Raw genomic sequence first — 22709 nt, forward strand, 5'->3', positions numbered from 1 at the left:
CTTACATTGTCACCCGTATAAAAGACTCCTGTCCACACTCAAATAATCAGTCAGACTCTAATCTCTACAACATGAGCTATCCTATATAAAACTTCTGGAGGGAGTTGAAGCTCCGAGTTGCCAAGCGACAGCCTCAAAATCTTAATGATTTAACGATGATCTGCAAAGAGGAGTGGACCAAAATTCCTCCTGGCATGTGCGCAACCCTCATCATCAACTACAAAAAATGTCTGACTGCTGTGCTTGCCAACAAGGGTTTTGCCACCAAGTATTGTGTTGTTTGCCAGAGGGATCAAATAATTATTTCTCACTGCAAATAAATTTGTCTAATTTATACAATGTGATTTTCTTGATTTTTTTGGATATTCTATCTCTCAATGCTAAAATTAACCTACCCTTAAAATTATAGACTATTCATGTCTTTGTCAGTGGGAAAACGTACAAAAACAGCAAGGGATCAAATAATTATTTCCTTCACTATACAAAATATATATTATATATATAATTTTTTTTTTTAACACATGTACATACAAACATACCATACAATGCTCAGTGCTCCAAAAGCAACCTATTGAAGCTCTGAGTGATATAGGTATAGACACTCAATGGCCGACAGAACGCAATTGTACTGAATAAGGGACTGAATTTTGAGCCTCCAGCTTTGTTCGTTAGGATAAAAGGCTGTTGTTTTAGTTCTTATAACTCTGATAGTATCAGATTACCACTTTGTGCTAAAGCCATTAAATGAATATAAAGAGGACCTTTCACCAGTTTTAGCATGTTAAACTGGCCATATCATGGAAAAGTGACTGCAGTGCTGAATAAAACGTACAGTAGTTTTTATTTTCTCATATCCATTGGGAGATAATAGCTTGTAAAACTAAGATTTTAATTTCCTCTTCAACCAAGGGGGCGTTAACAGAGATTCATTTCTGGGGCGGTTACTTTTACTTTCATAGCAGACTAATCATTATCAGGAGGCATCATGTGTGTGTATATATATATATATATATATATATATATATATATATATATATATATATAGTACAGACCAAAAGTTTGGACACACCTCATTTAAAGATTTATCTGTATTTTCTTGACTATGGAAGTTGTACATTCACACTGAAGGCATGAAAACTATGAATTAACACATGTGGAGTTATATACTTAACAATAAAGTGTGAAACAACTGAAAATATGTCTTATATTCTAGGTTCTTCAAAGTAGTCACCTTTTGCTTTGATGACTGCTTTGCACACTCTTGGCATTCTCTTGATGAGCTTCAAGAGGTAGTCACCGGAAATGGTCTTCAAACAATCTTGAAGGAGTTCCCAGAGATTCTTAGCACTTGTTGGCCCTTTTGCCTTCACTCTGCGGTCCAGCTCACCCCAAACCATCTCGACTGGGTTCAGGTCCGGTGACTGTGGAGGCCAGGTCATCTGGCGTAGCACCCCATCACTCTCCTTCTTGGTCAAATAGCCCTTACACAGCCTGGAGGTGTGTTTGGGGTCATTGTCCTGTTGAAAAATAAATGATGGTCCAACTAAACGCAAACCTGATGGAATAGCATGCCGCTGCAAGATGCTGTGGTAGCCATGCTGGTTCAGTATGCCTTCAATTTTGAATAAATCCCCAACAGTGTCACCAGCAAAGCACCCCCACACCATCACACCTCCTACTCCATGCTTCACGGTGGGAACCAGGCATGTAGAGTCCATCCGTTCACCTTTTTTGTGTCACACAAAGACACGGTGGATGGAACCAAAGATCTCAAAATTTGGACTCATCAGACCAAAGCACAGATTTCCACTGGTCTAATGTCCATTCCTTGTGTTCTTTAGCCCAAACAAGTCTCTTCTGCTTGTTGCCTGTCCTTAGCAGTGGTTTCCTAGCAGCTATTTTACCATGAAGGCCTGATGCACAAAGTCTCCTCTTAACAGTTGTTGTAGAGATGTGTCTGCTGCTAGAACTCTGTGTGGCATTGACCTGGACTCTAATCTGAGCTGCTGTTAACCTGCGATTTCTGAGGCTGCTGACTCGGATAAACTTATCCTCAGAAGCAGAGGTGACTCTTGGTCTTCCTTTCCTGGGGCAGTCCTCATGTGAGACAGTTTCTTTGTAGCGCTTGATGGTTTTTGCAACTGCACTTGGGGACACTTTCTAAGTTTTCCCAATTTTTCAGACTGACTGACCTTCATTTCTTAAAGTAATGATGGCCACTCGTTTTTCTTTACTTAGAATTTGTATTATTGCAAGAAAAAAGCAGCTAACAGTCTATTCAGTAGGACTATCAGCTGTGTATCCACCAGACTTCTGCACAACACAACTGATGATCCCAACCCCATTTATAAGGCAAGAAATCCCAGTTATTAAACCTGACAGGGCACACCTGTGAAGTGAAAACCATTTCCGGTGACTACCTCTTGAAGCTCATCAAGAGAATGCCAAGAGTGTGCAAAGCAGTCATCAAAGCAAAAGGTGGCTACTTTGAAGAACCTAGAATATAAGACATATTTTCAGTTGTTTCACACTTTTTTGTTAAGTATATAATTCCACATGTGTTAATTCATAGTTTTGATGCCTTCAGTGTGAATGTACAATTTTCATAGTCATGAAATACAGAAAAATCTTTAAATAAGAAGGTGTGTCCAAACTTTTGGTCTGTACTATATATATATATATATATATATATATATATATATATATATAACACGCCACCAGAGAATCTTAGAACTGTTTAATGTTATTCTGATCATTCTTTTTTTTTTCTTTGTTTATTGCACATCGCTAAAGGGGCCAGCCCCCAACTGCTGCCTGGGAATGGTGGCTGAACATGAGCAGCCCTTAGGCTGTGTGCCCATGATGCGTTTTTGGTGCGTATTTGCAGTGCGTAAACGCTCCAGAAACGCATTGCATACCTTATCCCATGACTTCCTATAACATTCTGCAAGTTCTGTGCACATGGTCCGTATTTTTTCTGTGCAGATTTTACTCGCAGAAAAAATACGGACATGACCAATTCTTGTGCGTTTCTGCATGCATATTTGCCTATACAATGCATTGGAAAACCGCATAGCAAATACGCATGTCAAAAACGCATGTAAAAAACGCATGCGTTTTTCTGCCAAGGAGATGCAGAAATGCTCAGGAAAATTTCTGCTTCATTTCTGCATCGTGGGCACTAAGCCTTACAATCTGTTTCCAGCTGTAAGCTTGCAATCCTTGCCCTAAAGGCTGGTTGGGATTAATGTGGAGCAATGTAGGCTCCTGATCCCATATAGCACTTCTGATACTGCAGTTCACACATTGGCTCTTAGCCCTTGAGCTGTGCAAGTAGAAAAAAAATAGTCATGTTTTAAAGGGGTTGCTTTGCCTCAGAAGAAAACCTGCAGTCCCTTTTTGCCATCTAGTCTCATCTGGCTTCTCTCAATAGAAGATAATTGAGAGAAGCCAGACAGCAAGTAACTGCAAATATACAAATTGCAGACATAGAATGTTAGAGTTGGAAGGGACCGCCAGGGTCATAGTGTCCAACCCTCTGCTCAAAGCAGGATTCACTAAACCATCTCAGACAGATGTCTGTCCAGCCTCTGTTTGAAGACGTCCATTGAAGGAGAACTCACCACCTCTCATGGCAGCCTGTTCCACTCATTGTTTGAATATCTAATCTGTATCTTCCCTTTCAGTTTCATCCCATTGCTTCTCGTGTTTCCATGAGCAAATGAGAATAAGCATGATCCCTCTGCACTGTGACATCCCTTCAGATATTTGTAGACAGCTATTAAGTCTCCTCTTTTTTGCAAGTTAAACATTTCCAGATCCTTTAACAGTTTCTCGTAGGACACAGTTTGCAGTCCGCTCACCATTCTGATATCTCCTCCCTGAACTTCTTCTCTCATCGCATGTGACTGGCCACCCGCACAGGGAATACTGGGAAACCGTGACACTGTGCTCAGGATTTGGTAGTCTGCAGTGACAGAGTGACTGTAGACTTTACTTTGGAGACCTCAGAGAAGAGCGACCAGAATGGTGACCGGTCTGCAAACCATGTCCTATGAGGAACAGTTACAGGATTTGGGAATGTTTAGCTTGCAAAAAAGAAGACTGAGAGGAGACTTAATAGCTGTCTACAAATATCTCAAGGGCTGTCACATTGAAGAAGGATCATCTTTATTCTCATTTGCACAAGGAAAGACTAGAAGCAATTGGCTGAAACTGAATGGGAGGAGACACAGATTAGATATTAGAAAAAACTTTTTGACAGGGTGATCAATGAGTGGAACAGGCTGCCACGAGAGGTGGTGAGTTCCCCTTCAATGGACGTCTTCAAACAGAGGCTGGACAGACATCTGTCTGAGATGATTTAGTGAATCCTGCTTTGAGCAGGGAGTTGGACCAGATGACCCAGGAGGTCCCTTCCAACTCTACTATTCTATGATTCTATGACCTGACAATCCTTTTTAACCCTTTCGCAACCCTGGGATTTTCCGTTTTTGCATTTTCGTTTTTTGCTCCCCTTGTTCCCAGAGCCATAGCTTTTTTATTTTTGGTCAATATGGCCGTGTGAGGGTTTATTTTTTACAGGACGAGTTGTACTTTTCAACGCCATTACTAGTTTTACCATATCGTGTACGGGAAAATGGGAAAAAAATTCCAAGTGCGGTGAAATTGCAAAAAAAGTGCAATACCACATTTGTTTTTTTTTTTTTGTTTACCACGTTCACTGAATGCTAAAACTGACCTGCCATTTTTATTCTCCAGGTCATTACGAGTCCGTAGACACCAAACATGTATAGGTTCTTGTTTATTTAAGTGGTGAAAAAAAATTCCAAAGTTTGGTAAAAAAAAATAAATAAATAAAAATAGTGCCATTTTCTAAGACCAGTAGCATCTCCATTTTTTGGGATCTGGGGCTGGGTGAGGGCTTATTTTTTGCGCACCGGGCTGACGTTTTTATTGATACCATTTTCGGGTAGATCCGATGTTTTGATCGCCCGTTATTGCATTTTATTTCAATTTTGCGGCGACCAAAAAACGTAATTCTGGCGTTTAGAATTTTTTTCTCGTTACGCCTTTTACCGATCGAATTAATTCTTTTTTTATATTGATAGATCGGGCGATTCTGAACGCGGCGATACCAAATATGTGTATGTGTTTTTTTTTTTATTATTATTTTATTTTGAATGGGGCGAAAGGGGGGTGACTTAAACTTTTATATTTTTTAATTTTTTTTATATTTTTAAAAACTTTTTTTTTCACTTTTTGCATTCTTCTATTGTCTCTATAGGAGACTAGAAGCAGCAACTGTCCGATCGCCTCTGCTACATACAGGGGATCCTGTGCTATGAGCGCCGACCACTAGGTGGCACTCATAGCGACCAGCTCATGACAACCACAGGCGTCTGCTGCAGACCCTGGGTTGTCATGCCTACCCATCGGTGACCCGCGATCACGTGATGGGGTCGCCGATGGGCGGGGCTTAGGACGCGCTTCCCGGAAGCGCGAGTTGAATGCCGCTGTCAGAGATTGACAGCCGCATTTAACATGTTAACAGCCGCAGGTGGATCGCGATTCCACCCGCGGCTGTTGCGGGCATATGTCAGCTGTAGTGTTGAGCGAACATGCTCGACACTGCTCGGTACTCGCCCGAGCATCACGCTACTCGGGATGTTCGACGAGCACCGAGCATTTCCGGGTTACTCGGGCGGGAGCTCGGGTCTCCGCCCTGCATGTTTGGCGCTCTGGCACTCTTTACAGAGCCAATGAACATGCAGGGATTGCCAGCCAGTCACTGTAATGCCGCAGCCATGTTGGTTGTGGGCATTACATTGATTGGCTGGCCGCACAGCGTCACCTCGAGTATTTAAAACCGGGCGCCGCCATCTTGGACACAGATGGCTGGGATCAGACAGTGTAGGGACAGCGCTGCTGATTTAGGGAGAGATATATACTGCGAAATAGTTAGTGCAGGGTCTGTAAAGGCTGCCAGATCAAACAAACAGTCCTTCTCAGGACTAATATCCATCCCAGATATCAGGCAGGCAGGCTGTATAGGAGACGCAGTGGTTATACCAGCAAACGCTGCATTACAGTCCTGTGTGCTCCTGTTGCTGAAATTGCTGGACTTAGCTCCAGGTCTCGGGGGCCTGGAAAAATCCTTTTTTTTCATCTAAATCCTCTTTTTTTTTTTTTTTCCCCTCCTTCACATTGTACAAATACCCATCTTATTAACCTTTTGGTGTCCCCCCCCCCCAACAAAAAAAAAGTGTGTCTGTGACAGTTCAGACACAAATATATTTTTTTAAAAGAGTCTGGTGTAGGCCAGAGAAACAGAAGTGTGGTTTTGCAGTTCCACGGTTCAAACCTCTGTATTATCCACTTTTGGGCCATTTTTGCCTTAAAAAAAAAAACAGTTTGAGTGTGTTGCGCACTGTTCAGCGGCAAATATATCTATTTAAAAATGTCTGGTATACACCAGTAAATTATAACCGTGGTTTTGCCGTTCCACGGTAAAAAATCTCTATTATCCAGCTTTCGGTATTTTTTCCGTAAAGAAAAACAGTAATAGTGTCTCTTGATTGTTCAGACACCAATATATCTGTTTAAAAGAGTCTGGTATACACCAGTAAATTATAACTGTGGTTTTGCCGTTCCACAGTGAAAAATCTCTATTATCCTGCTTTTGGCATTTTTTGCCATAAAGAAAAACAGTAATAGTGTCTCCTGATTGTTCAGACACAAATATATCTGTTGAAAATAGTCTGGTGTAGGCCAGAGAAATAGAAGTGTGGTTTTGCAGTTCCACGGTTCAAACCTCTGTATTATCCACTTTTGGGCCATTTTTACCTAAAAAAACCCCAGTTTGAGTGTGTCGCTCACTGTTCAGCCACAAATATATCTATTTAAAATTGTCTGGTATACCCCAGTAAACAATAACTGTGATTTTTCCATTCCACTGTAAAAAATATCTATTATTCAGCTTTTGGTATTTTTTCCGTAAAGAAAAACAGTAATAGTTTCTCCCTGATTGTTCAGATGGTTTAAAAGAGTCGGGTGTAGGCCAGAGAAATAGAACTGTGGTTTTCCTCTTCCACAGTTCTAATCTTTTTATTACCCTTTTTCCATTGATAGTGCGAGTGTAAGCTATTTTACTTCCTTTACAATGGGCAAGGCGAGTGGCAAGGGACGTGGAACTGGACGTTCTGGTGATGGTGCGTGCAGAGGACGGTGCCGAGGCCAAGGTGAAAATGTGCCACAACCAACAGCCACATCTTTTCGTTCCCACTTCTTGACCAAATTACTAGGGAAGCACAGAACAACACTAGTATTGCGAACTGATCAGTGTGAGCAGGTTATTAATTGGATAGCAGATAATACTTACCGTTACCTGGGCACCACCACCTCCGGTCTGTCTTTCACACGGTCAAATCTTAGTAGCCGTGAGTCTCGACCGCATACTCCTGCTCACCCTGATGCTCCTTCCTCCCACCATGCCGAGTGTCGTCAGACAGAAACTGATCCCACACTTGGACACTCTGAAGAGCTGTTCACTTGTCCATTTCCAGATTTGTGCCCCTCGCCTGCTCTGCATGAAGTGGTGGAAGAGGAGATCCCATGTAGCGATGCCCAAATATTTGAACAGCCACGGCCACAGGAAGTCGACGCTGGCAATTTGTCACAAGAAGTGAACAATGACGAGACACAATTGCCAGGAAGTGAGGAGGAGGATCGTGGTGCGCAAGTGGAAGAGGAGGAGGTGGTGGATGATCTAGTAACTGACCCAACGTGGCAGGAGGACATGCAGAGCGAGGCCAGCAGCACACAGGGTGAGGGAGGCAGAGTACCCCAACAGGCAGGAAGAAGCAGTGTGGTGGCCGCACACAGAAGGCGGGCAATAGTTCCCCATAACACCAACACGAGGGACGTTGCCAGTAGGTCTTCCAGAGTCTGGAATTTTTTTAAAGACTCTGCTGATAACCCCAAAAAGGCCATTTGTACCACCTGCCATGCCAGCATCAGCAGGGGTGACAAAACTACCAGCCTGACCACCACCAGCATGATCAGGCACATGGCAGCAAAGCACCCAACTTTGTGGGGTGAACCCCAGGGTCCACGACCAGTGTCAGCGGGTGTCACCACTGCTTCTTCCGCTGTTGTGCTTGCAATAGAACCCCCTGTTGTGTGTTCAAGGCAATCCCCTGTCCATACTGCATGTAAAGATGCCCCCTCCTCTCAGTCTTCACTTGTTATGGCAGTTTCTCAAGAAACAGCATCAACGTCCATGTCCACGTCCCACCGCAGCGTTTAATTGTCCATATCCCAGACCTTTGAATGAAAGCGGAAATTTGCCACCAACGCCCCACAGGCCACAGTCCTAAATTCGCACATTTCACGACTGCTTGCGTTGGAAATGCTGCCTTTTAGGCTGGTGGAGACGGAATCCTTCCGCAACCTTATGGCGGTGGCCGTCCCTTGGTACTCAGTCCCCAGCCCACCCTATTTTGCCCGGTGTGCCATCCCCGCACTACACAAGCATGTGTCCCAAAACATCTGCCGTGCCTTCAACAACGCAGTTACTGGGAGAGTCCACCTGACAACGGACACGTGGACAAGTGCTTGTAGCCAGGGACGGTACATCTCCCTGACGGCACACTGGGTAAACATAGTGGAAGCCAGGACCCAGTTGGACCTTGGGACGGAACACATTCTCCCCCCCGAGGATTGCTGGGCCCTATGTCAGTCAGAGTTGCCCCCACAGTGTACAGCTCCTGCGCATCATCCTCCTCCTCCTCCTCATGTTCAGCCTCCATCTCAGATATCACCACATCAGTTACAAGCTGGAAGCACTGCAGTACTGCCTCCGCCAAGCGGCAACAGGCTGTGCTGGAACTCATAAGCTTAGGTGATAAACCTCGCACTGCTTGTGAGTTGTGGACAGCTGTGAAAGAGCAGGCAGATCTGTGGCTGAGACCGCTGAACCTACATCCAGGCATGGTCGTGTGTGACAATGGCCGTAACCTGGTGGCGGCTCTGAGGCGAGGCGAGATCACACACGTACCATGCCTGGCTCATGTGCTTAACCTCGTGGTTCAATGGTTTCTTAAATTGTACCCCGAGTTGCCAGATCTGCTCGTAAAAGTACGCCGCCTGTCAGCTCATTTTCGCAAGTCGGCTACAGCTTCCGCCGCCCTTGCTGTGTTGCAGCAGCGTTTTCAGCTTCCGTCACACCGACTGGTGTGTGATGTCCCCACACGTTGGAACTCTACCCTCCACATGTTGCAAAGGATTTGTGAGCAGAAGAGAGCAGTTGTGGAGTACCAGCTGCAACAAGGCCGTTGATATTCAGGTCAGACTGCACACATAAGACCTCAGGAGTGGACCTGGATGTCTGACATATGTACCATCTTGACAAACTTTGAGGAGTCCACCAAGATGGTGAGTGGCGATGGCGCCATCATTAGCGTCAGCATTCCACTTGTCTGTCTTTTGCAACGCTCTCTGCAGAGAATTAAAGAGGAGGCATTGCAGCCAGAGTATGATGAGATGGATCAAGAATCCGTAGCGGTCGATTACACACAGCCCAGCCTCATCTCATCCCAACGTGCATTGGGGGACAATGAGGGAGAGGAGGAGGAGGAGGAAGAACAGGAGCTTGTATCATGCGCTGTAGAGGGTAGTACCTGTACAACTGTCATACCGTCGGTTCAGCGTGGGTGGCCTGAGGACAGGGGGGAGGAGGAGGAGGAGGAGGAGAGCATAGTCAGTCGTCATCTTGGTGAGGACACGGAAGTCTTGCCCATTACCAGTCTGGCACGCATGGCTGACTTTATGTTACGCTGCCTTAACCGTTACCCTTGCGTTGTCAAAATGTTGGGTGACAGTCATTACTAGTTGGTGACACTTTTAGACCCCCGCTACAAGGAGAACTTTCACTCTCTTATTCCTGAGGTGGAGAGGTCTACAAAAATGGGGCAGTACCAGAAGGCCCTTGCTGCAGAACTGTTAAAAAAATTCCCATCTGAACATGCTAGCGGCAGAGGTCACAGTTCGTTGCTCAATCAAGGTGTACATGCGAGAGAGACGCAACTCCAATCGAGCAGAGGCAGGGGAACACTGTCAATGTTCTGGGACAGTTTTCTCAGACCCTCCCTTTGGACAGACCCTGAGGCGCGGGGTACTCTCACAAGGAGTGGAAAGTTTCAAAAGATGGTGAGGGAGTACCTTGCCGACCGTACCAGCGTCCTCCGTGATTCCTCTGTGCCTTTTAATTATTGGGTATCCAAGCTGGACACTTGGAATGAACTCGCTTTGTAGGCCTTGGAGGTCCTGGCCTGCCCTGCCGCTAGCGTGTTATCGGAGCGTGTTTTTAGTGCCGCTCGGGGGAATTATAACTGATAAGCGCACTCGCCTGTCAACTGACAATGCTGACAAGCTGACCCTTATCAAAATGAACAAGGGCTGGATTGGGCGAGACTTCTCATCACCACCAAATGACAGCAGAGTAAAAGTCAAATCCACTGTGTTATTTCGGGAGGTGCATTCACATGCACCGCTTCACACCCACACATGGGTATATGCTTCCTCATTTCGGCTGTTTTATGTTCTTCTCCTTATCTTCAGCCTCCAGCACCACTATACCACCAGGGTGACCGTGGTCCGTGTTGCCATTATTGAAAGTTCCTCCGTCCTTATTTTTGTCAGCTTTTGCTTGGAAGGCATAAGCAAAGACTATGTGAGACACACTCCCCAATAATGGGAATAATGTTTGTAATATACTGTACTGCATGGCTCTTGTAAGGGGCATTGCAAGTTCCTCTGTCCTAATTTTTGGCAGCTTTTGCTTGGAAGGCATAAGCAAAGACTATGGGAGACCCACTCCCCAATGATGGGAATAATGTTTGTAATATGCTGTACTGCATGGCTCTTGTAAGGGGCATTGCAAGTTCCTCCATCCTAATTTTTGGCAGCTTTTGCTTGGAAGGCATAAGCAAAGACTATGGGAGACCCACTCCCCAATAATGGGAATAATGTTTGTAATATGCTGTACTGCATGGCTCTTGTAAGGGGCATTGCAAGTTCCTCCATCCTAATTTTTGGCAGCTTTTGCTTGGAAGGCATAAGCAAAGACTATGGGAGACCCACTCTCCAATAATGGGAATAATGTTTGTAATATGCTGTACTGCATGGCTCTTGTAAGGGGCATTGCAAGTTCCTCCATCCTAATTTTTGGCAGCTTTTGCTTGGAAGGCATAAGCAAAGACTATGGGAGACCCACTCTCCAATAATGGGAATAATGTTTTTAAGATGCTGTACTGTATGGCTCTAAGGGGCATTAAAACAGTCTTGTTAACCTACTGCGACCTCCACCACTTTTCCAAAGGACATTAAAACCGTCTTGTTAAGCTACTGTGACCTCCACGTCTCTTCCGAGGGGCATTAAAACCGTCTTGTTAAGCTACTGTAACCTCCACCACTTTTCCAAGGGGCATCCAAACCGTCTTGTTAAGCTACTGTGATCTCCACCACTTTCCCAAGGGGCATTAAAACCGTCTTGTAAAGCTACTGCGACCTCCACGACTCTTCCAACGGGCATTGCATTTCCTCCTAATTTTAGTCAGCTTTTGCTTTTCAATGCATAGGCGAACACTAAGGGAGACCCACTCCCCAATAATGGGTAGAAGGTTTTTAGTACGCTGTAATCCACGTCTGTTTCAAGGGGCATTGCAGTTCCTCAGAATTTTTGGAAAGCCTTCCATTCACTGCTTAGGCCAACAGTGCACAGGAGACCCAGTTGCTATAAATGGAAAAAATGGTTTAGTTAAGGCCCTCTGACCTCCATGTCACTTCCAAGGGGCATTGGAGTGCCTCTAAATTTTTGGTAGGCATTGCACTCACTGTATGCCCTATAACTGTGTAGCCGAACCGCTCCTTTTGGTAAAGAAACATATCCTACAAGACATGTGTGGTTGACTGGCCTGATATTGATGTGAATGGTCCCGGTTCCTCCTGCTCTTTCTCCTTTGCCACCACCTCGTCCATCATTTATCACCTGAAGCTTTGTTTTAATGGGAGTTATAGAACTAGGATAGTAGCAGGAAAACATCCAGCAATCCTCGGAGGAGGTAGGATATGCGCCAAAACGCTGACCACCTCAGGCCTAGCCGCTACTACATACATGCGCTTGCATTCCAAGAAAACAAAGCAGATGCTAAGTTCTATCACCATCATCATGCTCCTCACCTTGGCACTCTCAACTCCCCTGATGGAGAAGCCAGGGCCCACCGGAGGAGTCTGGTTCTCTGGTGGGCTCGTCCAATGCTGCCCTAAAGCAGGCCAGGCTAAGAAAAGTGTGTGGGAAGGTGACAGGAGAAATAGGGGCGGCTGGGGACCATTTATGGACACCCGGCCACCCCCAAGCAGCTGGGGACCGAGCGTGGACACCCATCCGCCGGGCGGCTGGGGACGGAGTATGGATACCTCACTGCCGAAGCAGCCATGAGGTAGTGGCCAGCTTCGGCCTCCTCCAAACTAAAAGGCCCCATTTCAAGTGAAAGCTAGCAGTATGGTATTGCAGCCTGCGGGTGGGTGGGTGGTTGGCTGCATATTTGCGCTTGCATTGCAAGGAATGGGGGAGGTACAATTGAACACTGCCCTGGGACAAGGACTTGCACGGGGATAGTTGCAAGTCTGCATCTTCTGATGCGGCAAGGATCACTTCTGATGGGCACACTTTTAGGCAGTGACCTGGGAGTCAGAGATGCTTCCAGGGGTCTTCCCCATGTTGTTCCCATGTCTTTTCAGCACTGTATGCATGTGTCACACAGCACATGGCCAGATAAGGTTGTAAAATGTTAAAATGACATTTCCCGGTGAATGCATTTGTCATGGTTGAAAGCAATACAAAAGTGCAAAAACGCATGAAAAATCCTACTTGTGAACATAGGCCAAGGTGTGGAGGAGTATTTTTGTTTTTGGTTATTTATTTTACCTTATACACAAGTCTTTACCCTGGAAAGGATGTTCCTTAACCCCTTTCCGACCTGGTCAGTAATAGTACGCACCAGGTCGGAAAGGCCGGTTCAGCGGGGGCTCCGGCGCTGAGCCTGCACTGAACCAAGCACATGTCAGCTGATTCTTACAGCTGACATGTGCCCGCAACAGTCGCTGGTGGAATCGCGATCCACCCGCGGCTGTTAACTAGTTAGATGCCGCTGTCAATCTCTGACAGCGGCATTTAACTCACGCTTACGGGAAGCGCGTCCTAAACTCCGCCCATCGGTGACCCAGTCACGTGATCGCGTGTCACTGATGGGTTGGCATGACAACCCAGGGTCTGCAGCAGACCCCTGTGGTTGTCATGTCTCGCTAGCTATGAGTGCCACCTAGTGGTCGGCGCTCATAGCACAGTAGCATTTCTCCTGCATACAGGCAATCAGACAACTGCTGCTTTTAGTCTCTTATGGAGACTATTGAAGCATGTAGTAAGTGTAAAAGTAATGTTTTTAAAAATATAAAAAAAAATTAAAAAATATAAAAGTTTAAATCACCCCCCTTTTGCCCCATTCAAAATAAAATAATTAAAAAAAAAAACCACACACACATATTTGGTATCGCCGCGTTCAGAATCGCCCGATCTACCAATATAAAAAAATAATTAATCCAATCGTTAAACGGCATAACGAGAAAAAAAATTCTAAACGCCAGAATTACGTTTTTTTGGTCGCTGCAACATTAAAATAAAATGCAATAACGGGCGATCAAAACAACGGATCTACTCCAATATGGTATCAATAAAAACGACAGTCCGGTGTGCAAAAAATAAGCTCTCACCCGGCCCCAGATCCCGAAAAATGGAGACGCTACGGGTCTCGGAAAATGGCGTCATTTTTTTTTTTAGCAAACTTTTGGATATTTTTTTTCAACACTTAAATAAAAAAGAACTTATACATGTTTGGTGTCTACGAACTCGTAATGACCTGGAGAATAATAATGGCAGGTCAGTTTTAGCATTCAGTGAACGTGGAAAAAAAAAACATCTGTGGTATTGCACTTTTTTTGCAATTTCACCGCAGTTGGAATTTTTTTCCCGTTTTCCAGCACACGATATGGTAAAACCAGTGATGGCGTTTAAAAGTACAACTCGTCCCGGAAAAAATAAGCCCTGATATGGCCATATTGACCAAAAAATAAAAACGCTCTGGGAACAAGGGGAGCAAAAAATGAAAACACAAAAACAGAAAGACCCAAGGTCGTTAAGGCGTTAACATATTTCACAGGAAAACAGTTTCAGTTTCGTTTTTGAACGTTTTATTGTGAGCCCGTAAAAGTGGCTTAATACCTCTGACCACGTTGTTGACCTGGGGGTCAGAAATGCTTCCAGGGGCGATCCCCATGCTGTCCCCATGTAATTTGAGCACGGTCACTATAGTTTTGGGCACTTTCTAGGCTTTCTCTCGACTGCTGGGGGTGCCGCCGCAAAAATGCTCGGGTCTCCCATAGACTAACATTGGGCTCGTTGCTCGAGTCGAGCACCCAAGTATCACGGTGAGCTCGGCCCGAGCTTCGAGCACCCGAGCATTTTAGTGCTCGCTCAACACTAATAAATAGATAGATAGATAACATTACAATACAATATATTGGTAAAAGCAAAGCACATATACTAAATTAGAACAGATACTACACTTGATGTTAGCCAAAAGGCCAAGAAGCGATAACCTGAACTGGTTTTGGCCTATGACTACACCCAGGCGGGCCGGCAGTAAGGAAGGAGCAGAGAAAGCGTTAGTAGGTGGGAGCAGGAGAGGGCATGAGGTGGCTGTCTGTGTTTGGAGACAAAGGATAGTATGTTGAGGAATAGCTCTGAGGAGGAGGTGAGATGGGTGGGGAGAATGGAGGGAGAGATGAAGAGTTCCTTACTAGGTGTAAGGATTAGGGGTGGTTGTAAGAAGTGAAGGATTAAGGGGGTGAGAGTGAAAACAAAGACAAACATTGTTTACTTGACAAAGTATCCAGATACAATACAATGTATTGGTAAAAGCAAAGCACGTATACTAAATGAGAACAGATACTACACTTGATGTTAGCCAAAAGGCCGAGAAGAGATAACCTGAATTGGTTTTGGCCTATGACTGCACCCAGGCTTCAAGAAGGCACCCATTGTAGGAATGGGGACAAAGACTCCCCCCAGGAAGACATGTTGTTCATCAATAGACACCTCAAAAACCCAAAACTTTACGCTTGTTGCAACAGCAGCCCACGCACGCATTTTTAATCTGCATAAGTCTGCCTATTTTCACACATTCTCCCCTCCCCCCCGCTGTTCCATGCACCTCAAGACAAGAAGATGGGGAGATGAAAACTAATAAGTGAACAAAGAAGCAGCAGTCCACCTTCTTCCTAGTCTGCAGGCTCCCTGCAGACTGAAGCTGACTGCAGCAGCACAGCCAGATAAAGGCCAGGAGCCCATTATGACACGTGCAATGATGTTCCATTCTTGCATTATTCCATTGTCCCATTCTCTTGCATTATTCCATTGTTCCATTCACTCATTACATCTATTGCAAGCAATCTATCTGCCTGGGTGAAAACCAATAGGATGCTCTGATTGACAGATATAGGTAGCACTTTAAAACAACATCTCAGACCAAACTTTTCTGCTTCTTGCAGCTTCAGCCAATGCACGCATTTTTAATCTGCATAAGTCTGCCTATTTTCACACATACTCCCCCCCCCCCCCCCCGCTGTTCCATGCACCTCAAGACAAGGGGATGGGGAGAGGAAAACTAATTAGTGAACAAACAATCAGCAGTGCACCTTCTTCCTAGTCTGCAGGCTCCCTGCAGACTGAAGCTAACTGCAGCAGCACAGCCAGATAAAGGCCAGGAGCCCATTATGACACGTACAATGATATTCCATTCTTCCATTCTTGCATTATTCCATTGTTCCAATGTCCCATTCTCTTGCATTATTCCATTGTTCCATTCACTCATTACATCTATTGCAAGCAATCTATCTGCCTGGGTGAAAACCAATAGGATGCTCTGATTGACAGATATAGGTAGCACTTTAAAACCACATCTCAGACCAAACTTTTTATATCTTTTTTTTCATCCACAGATAGAAAATTAAAGAAGTCAGTGCTCCACCAGAGGTAGCCAGCATTTCACTAAAGAAATCGTAGCTGCACGCAAATTTTTTTTAAATGCGTGGTACTCAGCAACACCCAACTGATGGGACAGTTGAGTTAAAAGAGTAGCAGCTGATAACAAGGCCACTGATTAGGTATATGGTGTGTGTGCAACAGTGTAGCGAAGGGCAAATGCATTATTGCAGCTTATCTCAGGAAGGAAGGGATAGATAGATAGATAATATTACAATACAATATATTTTTAAAAGCAAAGCACATATACTAAATGAGAACAGATACTACACTTGATGTTAGCCAAAAGTCTCAGAAGCGATTTCCTGAATTGGTTTTGGCCTATGACTGCACCCAGGCTTCAAGAAGGCACCCATTGTAGGAATGGGGACAAATTCTCCCCCTAGGAAGACATGTTGTTCATCAATAGACACCTTAAAAGCCAAAACTTTACTGCTTGTTGCAGCTGCAGCCCACGCACGCATTTTTAATCTGCATAAGTCTGCCTATTTTCACACATTCTCCCCTCCCCCCCGCTGTTCCATGTACCTCAAGACAAGGGGATGGGGAAAGGAAAACTAATTAGTGAACAAACAAGGATCAGTCCACCTTCTTCCTAATCTACAGGCTCCCTGCAGACTGAAGCTGACTGCAGCAGCACAGCCAGATAAAAGCCAGGAGCCCATTAGGACACGTGCAATGATGTTCCATTCTTCCATTCTTGCATTATTCCATTGTTCCATTGTCCCATTCTCTTGCATTATTCCATTGTTCCATTCACTCATTTCATCTATTGCAAGCAATCTATCTGCCTGGGTGAAAACCAATAGGATGCTCTGATTGACAGCCATAGGTAGCACATAAAACAACATCTCAGACCAAACTATTTTATATCTTTTTTTTCATCTACAGATAGAAAATTAAAGAAGTCAGTGCTCCACCAGAGGGAGCCAGCATTTCACTAAAGAAATCGTAGCGGCCCCCAAATTTTTTTTAAATGCGTGGTACTCAGCAACACCCAACGAATGGGACAGTTGAGTTAAAAGAGTAGCAGCTGATAACAAGGCCACTGACTAGGTATATGGTGTGTGTGCAACGGTGTAGCAAAGGACAAATGCATTATTGCAGCTTATCTCAGGAAGGAAGGGATAGATAGATAGATGGATGGATAGATAGATAAATAGATAACATTACAATGCAATATATTGGTAAAAGCAAAGCACATATACTAAATGAGAACAGATACTACACTTAATGTTAGCCAAAAGGCCGAGAAGCGATAACCTGAAATGGCTTTGGCCTATGACTGCACCCAGGCTTCAAGAAGGCACCGATTGTAGGAATGGGGACAAAGACTAGTGTTAGAGCCACCCCCATAGTGAATTTCATGAAATAATTAAAAAATAAAAACACGTGGGGATTCGCCCTATTTTTGTGTCCAGCCAGGTACAACTAGGCAGCTGGTGGTTGGAATCCGCAGCACAGGGAGGCCCAAGCTTTCTACCCCGCCGCTGCAAATTGCAGTCCGCACCCACCCCAGAAAATGGCGCGTTCATAGAAGCGCCGTCTTCTGGCGCTGTACCAAACTCATCCAGGGCCCTGGTGTGGTGACTCACTGGGTAATAAAAGGGTTAGGGCCAGCTTGGTATTATCAGCTGGCCCTAAGCCCGAAATTTATGGGGTCACGCCAATTTTAGACATGACCACCATGAATTTCTAGGGAAGTATTTAAAAAAACACAACACCCAGAAAAAAGTCCTTTAATTGAAATAAACACACAATTTTTTAATGTTCTAAATTAAACCATACTTACCATCACACTCATTCCAGCTGAAGCCAAAGATCTCCTGCAATAAAAGTAAAATAATAAACCAACCTCATCCTTACCTTTCCATGGTTCCCAGGACGGCTCCAGCTCTGCTCCATTCACATGACAGGCTGGATCGCAGCCAAAAGCTGCCATCCAGCTTGCCATGCCGCAGACACTGAGAATCGCAGGCATGCTTGCGCTCCTCAGTGTCTGGCTGTGATGGCATCCAGATGAGCCAAGTTCATGTCCAATGAACTCAGCTCACCTCATGCACGTCACTGACAGCGTGGAAAAATTCTCCTGCGCTTGCGGTGTGCATGAGAGAATTGTCCTGCGCTCACGGCAAGCGCAGGAGAATTTTCCCACGCTGTCAGTGACGTGCATGAGGTGAGCTGAGTTCAATGAACTCACCTCACCTCATGCACGTCACTGACAGCGTGGAAAAATTCTCCTGCGCTTGCGGTGTGCATGAGAGAATTGTCCTGCGCTCACGGCAAGCGCAGGAGAATTTTCCCACGCTGTCAGTGACGTGCATGAGGTGAGCTGAGTTCAATGAACTCACCTCACCTCATGCACGTCACTGACAGCGTGGGAAAATTCTTCTGCGCTTGCGGTGAGCATGAGAGAATTGTCCTGCGCTCACGGCAAGCGCAGGAGAATTTTCCCACGCTGTCAGTGACGTGCATGAGGTGAGCTGAGTTCAATGAACTCACCTCACCTCATGCACGTCACTGACAGCGTGGGAAAATTCTCCTGCGCTTGCGCTTGCCGTGAGCGCAGGAGAATTCTCTCACGCTCACCGCATGCGCAGGAGAATTCTCCCACGCTGTCAGTGACGTGCATGAGGTGAGCTGAGTTCATTGAACATGAACTCGGCTCATCTGGATGCCGTCACAGCGAGACACTGAGGAGCGCAAGCATTCCTGCGCTTCTCAGTGTGTGCGGCATGGCAAGCTGGATGTCAGCTTTCTGCTGCGATCCAGCCTGTCATCTCGATGTAGCAGAGCTGGAGTCGTCCTGTGAACCATGGAAAGATAAGGATGATGTTGGTTTATTATTTTACTTTTATTGCAGAAGACATTGGCTTCAGCTGGAATGGGCGTGATGGTAAGTATGGTTTAATTTAGAACAATAAAGAATTGTGTGTTTATTTCAATTAAAGGACTTTATTCTGGGTGTTTGTGTTTTTTTTTTAACTTTGACTATGGGGTTAGTAATGGGAGTGTCTTATAGACGCCTCTCCATTACTAACCTGGGCTTGACGTCAGCTGGCATTATAAGCTGACATCAACCCCAGCCCTATTACCCCACTGCCACCGCTACAGGGCAGTGGGAAGAGCGAGGCTAAGTGCCAGAATTGGCGCATCCTATGGATGCGGCAATTATGGGGCGGCTGACGGCTGGTGTTTCTAGCCTGGGAGGGGGCCAATATTCATGGCACCCTTCCTGGGCTATTAATATAAGCCCCCAGCTGTCTGCCTAGCCTTTGCTAGGGAGGTCCCCCATTTTAATAGCTAGTAAAGGCTAGGTATTCAGCTGGGGGCTGATATTAGTAGCCTGGGAAGCTCCGTGTGTATTACCCCCTTCCCAGCCTTCAAACATCTGCCCCAGCCGTCTGCTTAACCTCCGCTAGAGACTAAAATTACGGGGAACCCCACGCCAATTTTTTTTTTAATAAATCCTTTATTTTAACACTAAATGACAAGTACAGTAATCAACACTATCACTGTACTTATTATATATGTGACTGACATGTTTCTATCTATCTAATCTATGTGTGATGCTCTATTCTTTCTGTTCTAAATTGTCGGGTACCGGTGTATGTCGCTGCTGAATTGCCAGCTTTTCATGTTTCACTGTGAGCACTGTTCCCATCGATTTGGGCAACCACTGTAATGCCACAATCACCATGGCTGTGACATTACAGTGAGTGGCAGACAATCCCTGCATGATGTGAAAAAATCCAATTACGCTTTTGGTGCACTAACAGTTATCGAACATAACCTCGAACAGCCGAATTTTTTGCAAATCGTTCGCGTTCGTCGAACGACTCGAACACCGCCAAAAACAGATCGAATTTGAAATTGGCTAACAGTTCTAGTCAAACACCGCTCATCTCTAACAAAGACTCGCCCTAGGAAGACATGTTGTTCATCAATATACACCTTAAAACCCACAACTTTACTGCTTGTTGCAGCTGCAGCCCACGCACGCATTTTTAATCTGCATAAGTCTGCCTATTTTCACACATTCTTCCCTCCCCCCCACTGTTCCATGTACCTCAAGACAAGGGGATGGGGAGAGGAAAACTAATTAGTGAACAAACAAGCAGCAGTCCACCTTCTTCCTAGTCTGCAGGCTCCCTGCAGACTGAAGCTGACTGCAGCAGCACAGCCAGATAAAGGCCAGGAGCCCATTATGACACGTGCAATGATGTTCCATTCTTCCATTATTCCATTGTCCCAATCTCTTGCATTATTCCATTGTTCCATTCACTCATTACATCTATTGCAAGCAATCTATCTGCCTGGGTGAAAACCAATTTGATGCTCTGATTGACAGACATAGGTAGCACTTTAAAACAACATCTCAGACCAAACTTTTTTATATAGTTTTTTTCATCCACAGATAGAAAATTAAAGAAGTCAGTGCTCCACCAGAGGGAGCCAGCATTTCACTAAAGAAATTGTAGCGGTCCCCAAATTTTTTTTAAATGCATGATACTCAGCAACACCCAACTGATGGGACAGTTGAGTTAAAAGAGTAGCAGCTGATAACAAGACCACTGACTAGGTATATGGTGTGTGTGCAACGGTGTAGCAAAGGACAAATGCATTAATGCAGCTTATCTCAGGAAGGAAGGGATAGATAGATAGATGGATGGATTGTTAGATAGATAGATAGATAGATAGATAGATAACATTACAATACAATATATTGGTAAAAGTAAAGCACATATACTAAATGAGAACAGATACTACACTTGATGTTAGCCAAAAGGCCGAGAAGCGATAACCTGAATTGGTTTTGGCCTATGACTGCACCCAGGCTTCAAGAAGGCACCCATTGTAGGAATGGGGACAAAGACTCCCCCTAGGAAGACATGTTGTTCATCAATAGACATCTTAAAACCCACAACTTTACTGCTTGTTGCAGCTGCAGCCCACGCACACATTTTTAATCTGCATAAGTCTGCCTATTTTCACACATTCTCTCCTCCTGCATCCATTACGACTATGCATCCTGCTTGTCTGATTTTTTTAATAATGTTGTTTGTTATTTTTTAGTTTAGAAATGGCCTTTTGGATCGTAAAATTGGACACTAAAGTACCATAGGGTATGAATTCTAAAACTGAAACCATGTTTATTTATCAATAATTGTTGTTGATTTATATTAATTTAAATATTCTTAGAATAACTTTTTTTTATAAGACATTGTTGATGACTTCCTATTTCCACTTGGAATTTCCTGTGCCACATGATTGGTGTTGACTAAGGGCGGAAACGCCAGAAATGCGACAGCGGGGCAGCTCGTTTTCAATCACTTCCATGGTGGTCTTTGTTTTTTAGTTTGAATGAATAAACCTTGAAGATTTTACATAAAGATGCGATAATCCACTTGTTTTTTTTTTATATTCACAGTTTGTCAGCGGGTAAGGACATAACGCATTCATAAGATGGAAGTGGCAGTGAACACAGTTGCATGATAAGGCACTTTTTTGTGATAACTCAAAAATATACATATTTGGTATTACCACATTTGTAAAAGTCCAATTAAAATATAAAATTAACCCAATCAGTAAACTGCATAATCAGAAAAAAAGGAGATTTTTGTGTACTCACCGTAAAATCTCTTTCTCTTAGCCTCTAATTGGGGGGCACAGGACCTTGGGTGTTATGCTGCTGTCCACTAGGAGGCGACACTATGCTTATCTGAAAAAGATTAAGCGTGGCTCCTCCTCCGCAGTATACACCCCCGGACGGCATCAGCCTACTCCAGTTTTGTGCAAAAGCAGTAGGAGGAACGTAACATAGATAATATAACCATGCCTATAAGAAGGCAACTATGTAAGAACTCAAAGGAAAACCAATACGAGAACTCAACTTAACGGCCCGGAACGGGCAACAGGGTGGGTGCTGTGTCCCCCAATTAGAGGCTAAGAGAAAGAGATTTTACGGTGAGTACACAAAAATCTCCTTTACTCTGTCACCTCATTGGGGGACACAGGACCTTGGGACGTCCCAAAGCAGTCCCTGGGTGGGAAGCAATAGACGAAATTGTGTAGACGGGTCCCTACAATTGGGGCACCGCCGCCTGCAGAACACGTCTGCCCAGGCTCGCATCTGCTGAGGACTGGGTATGAACGTTGTAGTGTTTTGTAAACGTGTGTAGGCAAGTCCAGGTGGCTGCCTTACACACTTGTTGTGCCGAAGCCTGGTGCCAAAGGGCCCAGGAGACCCCTACCGCACGTGTAGAATGTGCCGTAATACCTGCTGGAATAGGCAAATTTTTGAGGCGGTAGGCCTGTTGTATGGTGGATTTGATCCACCTGGCAAGGGTAGCCTTAGAAGCTGGCAGACTCTTGCAGCCACCTTCCAGAAGGAGGAAAAGAGAATCAGATTTCCGGAAGGGCGCAGTCCTAGACACATAGAAACGCAGTGCCCTGACAAGGTCAAGCGTATTGTAACGGGTCTGGGAGGCGGAACCTCTGGGCTACAATACAAGGAGGCGGTCCTTGTAAGGGAGCGGGTGGCGACCAG

At 44.9% G+C, this 22709-nt stretch overlaps 5 pseudogenes; all 5 read right to left on the bottom strand.

Moving 5' to 3' along the window:
* Positions 1-14510: 14510 nt before the first annotated feature.
* Positions 14511-14712, bottom strand: LOC141160261 (U2 spliceosomal RNA; annotated as a pseudogene).
* Positions 14713-14958: 246 nt separating this feature from the next.
* LOC141160321 (U2 spliceosomal RNA) lies at positions 14959-15103 on the bottom strand (annotated as a pseudogene).
* Positions 15104-16287: 1184 nt separating this feature from the next.
* On the bottom strand, positions 16288-16461 carry LOC141160332 (U2 spliceosomal RNA; annotated as a pseudogene).
* An 856-nt stretch (positions 16462-17317) lies between these two features.
* Positions 17318-17419, bottom strand: LOC141160340 (U2 spliceosomal RNA; annotated as a pseudogene).
* Positions 17420-20859: 3440 nt separating this feature from the next.
* LOC141160300 (U2 spliceosomal RNA) lies at positions 20860-20961 on the bottom strand (annotated as a pseudogene).
* Between the last annotated feature and the right edge of the window lie 1748 nt (positions 20962-22709).

The sequence above is a fragment of the Phyllobates terribilis genome, unplaced genomic scaffold, assembly GCF_046119375.1.
Source record: "Phyllobates terribilis strain yellow unplaced genomic scaffold, ASM4611937v1 Scaffold_8__6_contigs__length_399053987, whole genome shotgun sequence".
NCBI classification, from domain to species: domain Eukaryota; kingdom Metazoa; phylum Chordata; class Amphibia; order Anura; family Dendrobatidae; genus Phyllobates; species Phyllobates terribilis.